General features: G+C 34.0%; 1 long non-coding RNA gene across 1 annotated transcript; it reads right to left on the minus strand.

Moving 5' to 3' along the window:
* Positions 1-1983: 1983 nt before the first annotated feature.
* LOC125504890 lies at positions 1984-14461 on the minus strand. Its single transcript, XR_007281775.1, has 2 exons — positions 14093-14461; positions 1984-2115 (listed from the first exon to the last, which is right to left on the minus strand). It is a non-coding gene; the product is annotated as an uncharacterized LOC125504890 (long non-coding RNA).
* Between the last annotated feature and the right edge of the window lie 586 nt (positions 14462-15047).

Here is a 15047-nt window from a genome sequence, read left to right on the forward strand (position 1 = left end):
CTGTTACGTGATGATTATTATTATTTACTTGAATATTTCATGTTTCTGCTCATATTTTTTGAGTGAATTTACAATAACGTTTCTGTATTTTTGAGCTGACACGCTAAGCTTTGAAACGTGAATGAAACTGTTGACCAGACCTTTTCCCGCCCTGACGGGTTTTATCAGTTCATTATCTGTGTAATTGTTTACATTTTATTTAATATTCATTGTGTTGTTCATATTGGATCCCGATTTTGAGTGAATGTTTTACCATATTTCTTCTGCAAAAATTTAATTCAATTAATTGAAAATTTAAAAACATTTTTAAATCTTGCTCTAGCTGACTATTTGGTGTGTGTCTTTTACTCAATTAATCTTTAACCTTTTATTAGCAGCATCGAAATAATAAAACGGAAATGAAAAGACATTTTTCAACCATGGAAGAAACGTGAGAGAATGTAAATACAATTTTCCATTTCCTGTTTACAAATTTGAATATGTCGCCGTTTCGTATCGGCATTTTAATTATTTTGTTGCCGAAAATTCAACCATTTTAATGCACTTTCGAGGTTAATTAAAAGTTATTGTCCCATCATCAGCGGATGTGCCCAATATCCTGATCCTGGCTGGTTAATTTTTCACACTTTAATCGTCTGAGTATTGGGACACAGCTTATAGAGTTAATTGGCCAATAATGATAAATAAGTAGCAAATAGGAAATGTATATTAAGGCCTGTGTCATTAGGCCTGTAAAGACCTGAAGAAATTGAATGCTTTTAGGTTTAGTTACTAAACGTTTTCCTTCGTTCTTAGTCTTAGTTTAAATGATTTTTTATAGCTTCTTAAACAATTAAATAAACGTAGATTTTCCGCCATGTGTTTAGTGTTGTTTTCGTGGCTGTTTGGCATTAGTAAAAGCTTTGGACATACCACACTAAATTATGTCGGCAATTTGAATAAGAATGTAATAAGTTTTAAACCCGACACCTCAGGATCAAACCGTATACGCTGACATCATCAGTCAAGAAAAGTAAACTTTTAGACATTGTAAAGGAAAAGTTCGAAATTAGGAGTTGTAGCCGTCAAGTTTAACTGCCTATTAAATGTGATAAATGATTAAAACATCTTGTCGGGCCAAAATCCTCCAAATAAACTTTAGTTACATCAGTCTCGTATGGTTAAGTAGACCGTTGGGGATGTGTAAAGAAGTAATTCACGTGTGCAAAGTTTCACATTAATGTTACAAATATTTTGGGAAAAAAAACGAAATTAACAGCGAAACCAAGTTGAAAAGTGTGTGTGAGACAACGGCGACATAATTTAAGATTAGCGATAAAAAGTCCCCGACGCAACACATGTTTCTGGTGAAATATGGTGTTGCGACAATCGTTCGGTGTCTGAAGAAATACGGAACAAGTTTAAGCATGTTTGTCGATTTGCGACGATTTTTTTGCCTCGGCTCCCACGCAGCTTACGGTGGCTTAAGTAAATCTCCAGGGAATTTTGTAATGTGATAATAAATCAGCGATTTACATTTTCACCTCCCCTGCTCAAAAAGGAACGGATGGTTTTCAATTTTTGGAGTTTTTTTTATTAAGGTGAATAAGCAGATTTTTGATCTGTTTGCCATGTTTCATACAAACCAAAAAGTTTCAACAAAACATGAAATGCTTTCTGTCTTATTAAGGTTTCAAATTACGTTTCTCTCTGAACATTTAAAATTTATATTAATAAAACTATAAGCGCAAAAATCAGAACCTAATAGGAATTGCCCGGCTATTATAACCCGGCAATTTTAAGACAGTAAACCCGAGAATTCATCAACCGTAAAGTCAACAAAAAGTAATTAATTTTGTAATTAGGGTGTTAATTAATGACAATGATGTGAAGTGACCTATTGCCCGTTAAACGCGCATCGGGACAGGGACAGATGTTATTTTCAGGTCTCTAAAATTATTTTTATTGCCCAGTCTCATGTTTAGAATGAATTAGACCGAATTAAGTCTCGCAGTTATATTTTTAATTCGAACCATGTCAATGACATATAAACGATTCTGTTGTCTGAATTTTCTTGCTTGAAGGTTGAGAATTTGCGGTTTTAGGTACGGTTTCTGGCCTCTAGTAGCTTTCCTCCTGCAAAAAAATACAATTTTATTTTGCAAAATAGGACTAAATTACTGTATTTTGTATGTTACAGTTCTTACAAATTAGCTTAATTTTTATCTTTTTCAATTTCATCTGGGGGTATTTAGACGGTTTGAAAATGTTGTTTTAATTCATCAGGTAAAAAGTGTGCTCCTTGGGCAACTAGCGATCGAATAATTTCCCACCAAACTATAAACCTGGCCGTGTTTTACGTTTATCGGTAATGAAAAGGAAGCACGCATTAATTAGCCAGTAAATTGCGACAATTCACATTTCACACACGCATTTTTTTGTGAAAATCTGTACAAATCGAACGTTTCACAGTTAATTAAGTACTGCCTCCACATAGTAAAAACGTACTCAAGCAAACCTATTTTGCATAATCTGGCATTCACACAGTTAGTAGCTATATTTATGTCGTCTATCCTGACTACTACTATAAAAAGCAATTACGAAGGCGTATTGTTATTTTTATTGATATCGAATGAGTGCAGATTGGAACTGGAGTCGATCATTTGCCTATGATTCATTTTAAATATGTTTTTATCTTTTTTTAATAAAAAATATATAATTTTTAAAGTTTTTTAACAACATTTTCTAACTTACACAAGTATTTACAGTATAATTTGAATACACCTTTAAATTGTAAAAGGTCCCAATGTCAAATGGTTTAACATTAATTTTGTAATAGAGATTGTATGTAGCTTCTCGATTCTTCTTTATTTTTCAAGACCTGAAAGCTTTCAAAATTTTACAAATTTACTTTGCACATATCAACGATTTTTTATGATAATCACTAGTAACTTTTGTTTGCATCTAGCCACTTACTCCAAGCAAAAACATTTACAAGCCCTTTAAAGTATTCACTTTGAGTGGCCTTTAAGACGAGTCAAGTCATTCCTAATGCCAATTTGCGTGGATATTTTTATTACGTTCTCATAGATTTAGAAAGCATAATAGGAGAAACGTTTCGATGTCCACTTAAGGACAAGCTATGACATGTTCGGGCAGACATTACAGGATGAGTAACACTGCCGTCGACTAATATAGCTTCTGATACTTAAACATACTTGTGGACCAGTTTGCACAGCATAACTGGCTCTTAATTGATAATTACTTATGCTTATGATCCAATTAATGGTTGTATTCGAACTACGTGCTTCTCAAAATGGAGAGTGTTTTTAATTCATTCCCAGCTTCTTAATGAAGAGCTCGTATTAACGGCTCCAATATTCAAAACATGTAGTTCCTATTCATTAAACGTGCAGATATGCAGTGTATGTATGTTTATCAACTATAAGTCGGTGGTATTGAAAATATATAAATATTATCGTTCATTGATGCTTGCTGGCAGTGTGCCTGATTCATCAATAAATTCCGCATTTTAATGTAATTTTTTTGAAATTTTAGCTTATAAGTGTAATTATTAACGATTCATTTTTTTATTTTCAGGTAAGTTTCTGATTATTGGAGTCATTTTCGCAGTAAGTAGTCTGCGATTTTGCATTTATTTATCATCTTAATGCTAAAATTGCCTGCAATGAACCTAAAGGTGAAAAATACCAACATTTTTTGATCGAAATTATTGCTGCGATTGGGCAACTGCAAAAATAATCTAGAAACTGTTAGAGGTTTTCATTAATCTTCCAATGAACATTCAAGTGTGAAACTTACAGCCAAGTTCCTAATTATTTTGAACTTTTGCTCTTGGCCTGGAAAATATGTAATTATTTAGTGATAATTTTGTCTGAATTATGTTAAACTCTTTAAAAGACTTCCCGGTCGTTACCACATTGGGTTTTGTACTTCGTTCGTTTTAACTGACATTTTTTCTGACTATTTTTCGACAAGTTTGCGCGTCGATTGCAAATGAAATTTCTAACTAGTAAACCGTTAACGGTGTTAACGCAGGTCCGTCAAGCCAGGTTGTTACTTTAAATCAGTGACTTTAGTTTAACACTTTTGTCAACTTTGACGCCATAAAACACGTTCTCACACAATTAAACTTAATGGACAAAGACAATGTATTCAAAACGCCTAACAGCAAGTTTCTCTAAATGCATACAATCATTAACGCGCTGCAGAGTTATAATAAAATTTTGCATGCATGTTGGAGCCGGTGACATAAAAATCACTAGTGCCATAAAGTGAAGATGGGGCCTCGTTATTTATTTTCACATATTTAACGGTACACCCGTGTGCAATATGTTTATTCGCTTGGGGACTGGAAGTGGGCCTAAGGCTTTGAACTTTGACTGCAAACGCAAAAACGTCTTATAAAGTATTTATTAAAGTTTAATCATAAGCCGATAAATGCTTTGGAAAATTTTAACTACTTGAGGTCATTTTCTCACCGAGGTCTTTGGATTGGCGTCGGTTTCAGCTATGTGGGATTAATGCGGGTTGTACTGTTTTATTTCCGATAAATCAGGCATACTTCCAACATGAGAATATTCCATGTATATTTGCACGTAAAAAATCCGAAAATAAATTCAGCATACAAATCATACTCGACGTGCATCAGATTGGCTCGCAACAAGACCCGTGATATAATGCATGCGACGTTTAATATTAACATTAAAATCCCTTGAACGAGAAAATCGCGATCTTATTGAAACATAGTGACCGTTTAATATTTATGTCATTATCTAGGGCATGTCTTCAATCTTCTGGACGGGACCTCAAATATTTATGACTTTATAAGGGAAGCAATGGAAACGATATATCCATATTTAATGTGACTGAGCGATTTATTCCAATATTCTTGATCGTCCCCATGCCAAGAGACTGAAGGATAATTTTCTAGACTTAAGCATGTTGCGTGAGATATTAGATTTCAATATATGTATAATAAATGAACTGGGAAACAATCGGTGCTTTTCGGGTTTTTAGGTCGCTAAAATTGGTAATTTGGTGTGTTTGCCTCCTTGCTGTACGCGTCTATTGATGTTGATTTTATAGTTGAATTTGAACTAGAGCTGAATTTCTGCTGTAGTCTGGTCATACATTTGTTTTATAGTTTGAGAATATCTGGAGTCCATTCGGCAGTATGCTAGTGCTTTTAGCAATCCCTCCTGGTGTATGAAAAAATCCAAGCCTTTTCAAACTCAATAAAGATAAGCATTAGCGGTTTATTGAATTCCTTGCATTTTTCCATCGATGTCTTAATTACCTGTAAATGGTTGTTTGTTAGTTAAGAGTTTTGTTAGGTAGTATTCTTGTAAAAAGTTTATAAATGTGAGACTTATGAGTCTGTAGTTGGGTAGATCTGCCATATTTCCTTTTTTATGCGTTATTTTGATGATGGCAGCGTTATTCCAAATAGTTGGAAGTTTATATTCGGTGCAACTCTTGTTGTAGAGCTTTGCTGGATATTTCAGATTACCTCCACCCTCTTTTACTGCTTCGACTACGATTTCATCATCTCATGTGACTGTTTTGTATTTAATTTCTCTAAAGGCTGCTTTTACTTCTGCGGTGGTTGTATCCGGCAGGTCTTTAGATCCTTCATTCGTTTGTTGTACTTCCTCATGCACTCTTTCCTGAGTTTTCCCATAGAGATTCTTATAAAAATTTTCAACAAATGTGAGTATTTTGTTTCCTTGCTGTTTCCTTATTTCTCGCATTTTTCATCATTTTCCTTGTTCTGTCACTCAGTTTCTCGCTTTCAATATTAGGTTTTAGGCAGTGTTTCTCTCTAGCAACTTTTATAGATCACAACTTTTATAGATTGTTTAGTTCCTCAACATCTCGTTTTTATCTGTTCTGTAGATTTTTCTCAACTAATGTCCATAGTTTTTGTCCTTTCTTTTTTTCCTGGCTACCAGGTTTAAGGGCAAAATACCTCAATCTCAATAAGATGATCATTCATTCTGTAGTGTTGCAATTTGCAGTTTTGCAATTAGGGAGAACGTTAATACGCTCTAGTTGAGAGTCTGAACCAATAAAATAAATAGTTCGGGCAAGAAAATGAGTTACACAAATTTCTATGATTAAATTTGCATGCAAATCATATAAAACTACGAAGGAAGCTAGAAAAGCAAAAATGCGAATTGTTCGATAGCTACACATTGAATGGGACACTAAAACATTGAATGGTAAGAAGAAGATCCTGCAAACGACTATTATTTTGCACCTTTAAACCGCAGGTACATACGTTGTCTTCACATGCAGATGCAGTTGGATAAAAATCAGGTTTTGTCAATGCAACCGAAAATCTCGACCCATTTTAATTGGATGAGAACAAAGCCGAAATCTGCTGCAACCGACGGGTGGTGTAAAATAGCGTTCGCGGCATCATCACATGTGGTCCTGCACAAAACGTAACCATGCATTTTACATGAAATGTTTCAATGTGGCCACTCTCTAACAACGAACTATTACAGGTTGGCTGCTGACAAAGTGTAGGACATATTATTAAATTGTTTAATGACACACGACCAGAAGTGGTGTAAGTTGGTCTTGAGCACGCCAATCAACTAATTTAACAACCGATCGGTTCACCGAGCATACCGTTTAATTAACTACAGATCGGCGAACTGAACGTTCATCCTGAGACTCGTTAGATGGTGGTACAAGTCGTTAATTACGTCTAATTAGAGCTTTAGAAATCGTTAAATAATTCAAAACAATTATTAATAAATCAAGAAAATGTTCGAAACGAGACTGAAGCTCTGTGGTTAACATGAACATGCAATGCACGGTTTCCACTTAGTTTCCTTATACGAACTGTATGGGCGAATTCAAACGAATTATCTCCCGTTTAGATCGAACCTATGGATTTATGTTTTCTAAATGAGAAAAACTGATAATTATGGGGAACGTTCCTCAGGCAATATGGGCAAATGGCTCCCAACCTTCAACTTTTGAGCATGTTTACTTAAAATGTTTTTAACAAGTACTTTGGTTCTGACACATTGAGAAACTTTTTATTTGCGTTATTAATATTTAATATAACACATCCACAGTCAGTATAACTCATAATTCCATCAGCTCAATTCAATTAACTCAACTTGAACGCACGAAAGAACTTGTTTTGGACAAACTCGGATGATTGATTATTTCACAAACCAGTAATCAGTGCCTTAAAACGAATTCTAACTTCAAGACCTTCCGGAAGAATCACATTAGCTATTTTCATCTTCATTCATTCAGTTTTATAGCGAGAATGATTAGGTCCACTATACTGGGTGTTTATTAAATGTTCCATTCTTCAATTAAGGATTAATGGTTAGAAGAGGCCAAAAAACGGTTTGATTATTGCCTATTGATATGAGCTAGGAATCGACAGATCTTTTATAATTGACGAAATCGGCCATCTTTTTACTAATTCTGTAAATAGAAGCGCCGATAAATCTCCACGTTTTACAATGTTGGAATCGAACTTAATACAGCATAACTCCCAAAAAATATAGATTGAAATAAACATTTGTTTTGCGTTTTTTAAAGCTAAATGATTTTAATTATGTTGCGACATGCTCCATATTTCTTATATTTGAATTATCTGAATGAACTCTCGTTGTTCTTGACAAGTTTTTCAGTTTTTCAAACTACTTTACAAAATTAGCTAAATAAACTAAATTTACGAAATTGAAAACAGTACCCAAATACTAAAAATGAATGATTCTATGTGTTTTTTTAACATCACTGTGGGCTTGTGCAGTCATCATATGGGTGGTTTCAACAAAACACGCTGTTCAATTTGAATATTTAATTCCTTCGATTCATCCAGAGTAACGTTTGACCCAAATAGTGATAAATAGAAATATGGCGTGTTTTGATACCATTAATTACAACACTATAAGGGAATTACACAACCTAATTACTTTAAGCTTTACTAGCATTTCAAGAAATACCCGGTATGTGAAATATTCATAGCTCAAAGGTAAAAAAGGGTTTAAGCCCTTGCTTAATTAGTACCTACTTAATGATGAAACAGAAGTTACAAGATCAAAATTCACCCACTAGAGCTCTATAAAATCTAGAGAAACTGTAACTGAGCTAACGAATCTAAGGAATTACTTAAAAAACAACTTACATTTTTTAAAGAAATCGCTTCAATTGAATATGTATTGTTAGTTTTGAGTTCAACATAAATATTAAGAAGCATTTTGTTTGAGTACGATAAGGAGTATTTTGCGCGTTCATTGTCGAGCTTAGAGTTGCGAATTTAATTGTCAATAGACAATTGCAGAATATATTTAGTATTGAACTGACTAATTGAGTTCATTAACATTGGTAATTTTTCTGGCGCCTTTCCTTTCCTGATCCAGTGCAGCGATTCATCATAACTCAGTACTCTCCCACAATATCTATGCTTGAAAAAAAAACCGCCAGTACTTACTCCGATTCGAAATTGTCGGCCAGGAAAAGGCCCCATAAAAGGTGAATAGCATATTTGCACTCGCTTTTAAACTGCCTATTCATAAAATTATCATCAAAATAACTTGCATAATCTAGAAAGCATACGACAGCTTTTCTGCATGATAGAGCATAATTAAAGATCCCATACCGACAATTAAACGACCCCTTTTATGGACCTAATTTAATTTAATTGGACGCCGAATCAATAGAGAAACTGAAAGTGTCTCTTGTGTTAGTTTTCATAGATGTGTCTTTAAAATTCAGCGAAGGTAACCAGCTACGTTGGATACCGAATTATCATTGAAAAAAAGCCATAAAAGCGTAATGTTTATATTATGCGCATCTATTGCCATTGCGAGACGCCAGTTGGAAAAAAATGAGCATTACCTTTGCACGTAATGGATCAAAAAGTATACCTGATTGTATCAGACGCGCTCTACTCAGAAGTATGTCGTAGATGATGAACAGCAAGCGAAAAATCTGATCAGTTTAATTAATGCAAAATGATGAATGCTGGATTTATTATTTTACAGATGCAAAGAAAACACCGTTTAAAGATCTGTTTTAGATCAGATTGTTTTGCTAGTTTTTTCATATATTTACATATAATGAACTGCACTTGTCTTGATTCTTAGCAATTTCGGCTCACTGTTTAGGAAATTTTGGGAAACGATTGGGAAACCTGAGAGTTTTAATAGATAGTTAGGGAACATTTTAGATAAATTAGCATTCAATACTAAATAAAAAAAGTCTAACTAGGGTAAGACAATTAAGCTTCATATCACTCCACAATATTAATTTCTGGCCTTGACTTTGAATTTTTTCAAGCTGCTGCTCCAAATCATGAAATCATGTTTTCAATCATTTCTCGAGTTAATGAGTATTAATATAAAAATTCTCCCTTTAATGGTCCAGTTTATCTTTACTGGGCTGCGTGTCTGAACTCTATTCAACTAGAAAAGAAATGTTTTGGAAAATGCAACCTTTACCTATAAAACATTTGTTATAAATACCATGTTTGGCACATAAAGTCCATAAAAATTCCTCAGTGCGTCAAATGACGCAACGGTGCGGTAATTATTAATTCAAGTAGACAACAGTAATATGCGTTATCTACGATGTGACTTTTACACGGTTATGCCTAAATGTTAGGCATAATACTTCAAGTAACTTTATATCTTATCCGGGTTATCTTTTACATGATCGTATCTGAGCAAGTGTGCAAGCAAGATCATCACCACAGGTGTCCGACAATGCAACAATGAAAAATATCTATTACTGTACGGAGCTTTTCGATGTTATGAGCTTTATGCTGATTGTGCCAATGGGGGAAATCAGTTTGGTTTGAAAATGTTAAATATGGACTTTAATTTAATTACGGTAGTGGGATAATTCTGATGAGTAATTAGAAGGGTTAAAGACGCTAGAATTCTGGTAGGTCTAGAAATGTGGCCAGTACTAGCAATCGACCCAGGAAAACCCCATAAAACTTCAATTAGTTCGGGTTTTTTGATAGCTTTTAACATGCAGAAGGAAACTTCTAATCGGGAAACCGAAAAGCGAAATTTCGCTCTTTACTGTTTGTCACTCGTTCATTAAAATTGCCAACTTTTAAGTGTAAAACTATCTCGATATTAATCTAGCAAAAACGGCTTATATTATTCAAACTATTAGGACGACATTGCTTGCATTGGATTTTTAACTAAAAGATTAAAAAATCGAAGCACTAAAAATATTGAACCAAAGCAAGACCCCCCATTCTCCTCAGTGTCGTTGAGGAGAGTAATCAATCTGAATTTGATTTGAATGTTTTTGTTCCAATTTATTATTTGCTCTGCTATACTGTCCCACGGAAAGATGTTAAAAAAAACAAGTTTTTTCATGTCGGCTACTTCAAAAATTCCTTGGGAATGGAATTTTTGTCAATTTCTACAGTGCTTTTAACTTTTCTTGATTTTGTTTTCTATGCTGTCATTAGTTATTTCGTGCTGTTTATTATGCAATGATTGAAATTAAACCCGCGTTTTCTCTGAAATGATTGATGTAAACCAAATCTGAATAAATACTGATTTGACCAACAATTCTAAACAATTCCATTCATGTTTAACTTTTGTCACACTCTGTGAAAATTAAATGTATTTTTTTATAGTTGTTGCTTGGATTTTTGAAGCACAGAAAAATCCCCGAATTTTAAATATATTTTAATGCAAACAAATAGTGACAAGAGTTTAAGCCTTAATTGTACAACCGGACCTAAGTAAATTTTATTAAAAACGATCTGTTATTGTAGACGAACATGAATGTTTTATGTCAGCTTTGCTCTTAATAGTTGGCAGGTTTTGCAATGTATTCTGCTTTCTGTATTATTGGATCAACTTGATAAAGTTTTTTTCGTATCTCCCATAGTTACGTATTCCATAGAGCGGTAAATTTCCCGACTTCATATGAAATGCGCTATCTAAGCGCCCATATTAACCACTCCCGCATAATTATTTTCAACGGGTATTATTCATGTCTTGCGTTCTGCCCTTGTAATTAGTGCGATATGATTACCGGTTGATTTATTTTTATTTATGTTCATGTTTGATTGTGGATTGAAAAGGTTAATTTCCCAGTTGATATGTTAGCCGGTTAAATCAAATGTAAAGGTCAGCCGCATTTATTTGATCCATCGCAATGAGCAGAGGATTCATGAAATTGATTTAATATTTATTAGCTTATAGGGTTGTTTCAAGGAGCGAGTTTCTTTTAAAAATTGAATATATTTTATATTGGATATACTTTGGATTAGATTAGTAACAAGGCTTGCAAAAAAACGCAATTCCTCGATCTCAAACCCATATTCTCCCCCGTTTAATTACGTTAAAATATGGCCGGAGATCTCTTTATTTTAGTTTCAGGTTGATTACTTTTTAACCTCCCATAGCGAGCCCCGCAAAAATATAGCCTAATTAGCAGGTATGCAACGATGTTGGCCGTCTTGTATCCAGGTGCCAATAGCGGAGCGGACCGGTCGAAATGCTCATATAGATTTACTGGTTTCATTATAAAATTATTCGGGACTAAAAATAACAAAGTTAGATTAAGATCGGTTCAGATATTTTAATTAAAAATGTTTTGCTGCAAAAACTTGTTTATGCCCAGTCTGGGCATTTGTCCCAGGACGGAAGAAAACGGGACACTCTTGGCTAGGATATTTGCTGCTTTGAAACAACCAAAAGAAGACTTAAACATACTCTAAATTACTGGTTCTAGTATAGTCAAATCTTTACCTCTGTTTTGTTTTTGGCTTTGACTTTAGCAAACCTTTGGAGGAAAGCTTGGCAAGATTTTCACTTATAATGAGAATTTATTTTCTGTTGCGCATGAGTTTGCGCATGAGATTTAAAAAAAGTTGAATAACAATAAATTGTTTTTAAACATTTGCAACGCGCATTTCTTTGTTTTTTTTGACGTGAAAAGAACCATAACTTGAATGTTTTCAAATCTAGGCAAACGCGACTAATTAGAAAGGTCAGTTTTATGTAATATTTTTCAAAGAAGAGTTAGGCGTGCATTGCTGATTGGTGACTTTTGGGGCTCGAGTAAACAGTTGGTGCATCGTATGAGTGTTTTATTAGAAATTCTGTGAAGTGCTGAAATAGCTATTATTTGAAAAACCTTAGATTCCTTCCATTTTTGTTTCAATTTCAGTAGTTTCCTCTAACCCTGTATGAAATCACCAGATGTATATGCCCAGATAAACTTAAATGAACATTTTTTACAGGATTAAAAAGTTTAGTACCAATAAGGAATCAGAACTGACACAAATATTCCGGAAGTTGACTTAAAATAAGAAAGTTATTGGCAAGATCCGGAATACGCGGATTCAAGTAAATATGTTAGTTGAAAGGCACATATCGACAGTTTTCACAACCCAGTTTGGTCTAACTCGTTTTTCTAGAAAGAAAAAAATGCTTTGGTTTATTTGGTATTTTGGCTATCGCTATTTATTTACAGCACAATACTTTTCAAAATGTTAAATTAGAATCTTAGTTCAATTCTGTCTGAATCTTTGGTGCTCGTGTAACTCAATTAGCCCTCTGTAGGTACATAAGATCCAAAACTCGCACACGAATGTTTAAATAAAATTAAAGTATTTTTAAAATGGTAAGTTTTTCGGACTCTTACGCTGTCGATGAGAATCTTTTCTTCCCGAAAAAGCCCGAAAAACTCACCAGTGTCCATATCTGAAATCTTTAAATTGCCGCTTTTTTAATAAATTCCCATTTTGCCACAGCAACTTAATAACATAATTGGAAATACTTTCCGGTTTGAAAGTGTTTGAATTGACTGTGTACAGGCAATACCGACACGAATCTAAATTGAAGTTATTGGTTATTACTCATGTGTACATACCTGGTTCAGTCAAAAGCAAACAGCGGCCAGAAAATGTACTCAAGCTGCAGAAATACCGAACCTGTCAAGTACCAGTGACCATTAATTTAAACAGAAAAAAAACCAGAACCAGTTATACAAATCAATCCTAAATCCTTCTTTAAGTCAATATTGACCTATTGTGTTTTTATCTCGTTCAGATGCTTAAAAGTCACATCCACCTAAGCCGTTCCAGCGGGTATGTGATAAAAATCTGACGCATGTTCAGGTTCCCGATATACAGGCCACGAAATTTTGAATGCCAAAGGCAGAAGTCATCAATTAAAATTAATTAATAGATACAGAAATTCAGCAGATAAGCTATCGATATTTTTCGAATGCGGCACTAGGGTTGACAATCTTTTGGGTCTGCGGGTTTTCTCATCAGGTACTATTCGGGTTAGGAGTGGGATCAATTCAAAAAGTACACATTTTGAATAATCATTCTATGGAAGAATGCATTGTTCAGTTAGTGCAGACAAACTTTCATTCCCTAAAACTCCAATTGGATATTGAAAACACTTGCGACAATTCTGTAACTCTTCAACTCCTGAAGCACTGAAGAGATATGTAGCTTTCCGAGACGCTGTAGTTATTAAAAGCTGGCATGTCCAGACTAACATAAATAATGTTGCCAAACTATTTTACGCCAACTTAAGCCTACGCAAAGCAATGAGAAGAATGCCCATTACCAAGTAGATTATTTCAAAGAAACATACGCCTCAAAACGTCTCAGTAGCGTCTGTCCTTGGGTGATAAAAAATCAAATTGTTAATTATGAACTGAGGTTGTGCATTAAACTAGAAACCGTATAATTATATAGGAATTTTACTGGCTCTTGGGTTTAAAAAAATCCGACATTTTCAACTCTTTTTTAACGAGTTCGGCAATTTAAAGCGGCTAGTGAGACAGAACGTCGTTGGTCATAAACGTGGATTTAGGAACTGTTGCTGTAATTGCAAGCTGACAACAGTGGTACCTACTGACGGTCAGCATTCTTAGTTATCTGGGCATCTACACGGTTGTACTTAATTGTGCATGCACTTCCTAGCATCGTTACTTAACTAGGTATAGTATTTTTGACATTAAATCTTCGGTAGCTATCGCACAATCAACGATTTGAACAACCGATCTTGACCACAATGTGTCATACACCTAATTACCACTAAGCAGCATTATATCTTACCTTTGTGATCGGTACTATCGATCGGTAATCTTGACTACTACTTGAGAGTTAGCATTCCAGGTGTAGATGAAGATACAGTTATTGATTCCAATCGTAATATCCACTGTGTTGGGGAACTGATTTACATACCCATTTTTTTTATTTGAACAGTACTGACTTAAAAACATCGTGTATTTTTAGTCTTTATTTTATGTTTGTGTGAAGGAAATTGCCCGAGAGTCTGGCCACTTTCTTACTGGCGTTAGCGACAGAATTGACTACCAATTTCCGAATAAATAAGAAGCGGATAATGAAAATACGTCCATTAACGTTTGCTCATCTTCAACAAAATATTTGTTGTGAGGTTGTTTCGACGTTTTTCAAAACTTTTGTTTTCTGTCAAAATTTCTGTCTGTTAAAAAGGCAGAATTTTCTATTAGATATTGACAAATAGTAAATCATGATCAAAAGCTAGAAAGTATTCTGCAACTCAGTTAGGCACAGAAGAGGAAAATTCGAATTAGTAGAGGAGTAATTAATTTAGAAAATTATCTTCTATCAGACGTGTCTATCAGACGCAACTCTCCTATAGTTTTCAAAATATACAAAAAAAAAGATCATTATCACCGCCCTTATCGCCTTTTTTTCAGTAATATATTTAGGGAGAATTTGAAATTAAATTTTACAAACAATTAAAAATTTCAACCAATAATCTTAAGTCGTGGGGATTTTTATCATTTCTGAAAATAAAGAACCAACAATTAAATTCACTAATGAAAAAGAACAAAAAAGCCCAATTTTCTCCATATACTAAATTGATAAAAATTTATAAAATTTTGAAACTTGCGTATGGAAAACCTACGCATGGAAGTAAATATTTGGCTTATACAAAGTATTGTAAAACGCTTAAATTATGGATGAAAAATAATTTATAATCGATGAAATTTTTCAAAACGAAAGCAATTCATAAAAGAAG

Source organism: Dendroctonus ponderosae, unplaced genomic scaffold (assembly GCF_020466585.1).
Source record: "Dendroctonus ponderosae isolate FM_Combo_2020 unplaced genomic scaffold, Dpon_F_20191213v2 Dpon_F_20191213_6, whole genome shotgun sequence".
In the NCBI taxonomy this organism is placed as follows: Eukaryota; Metazoa; Arthropoda; class Insecta; order Coleoptera; family Curculionidae; genus Dendroctonus; species Dendroctonus ponderosae.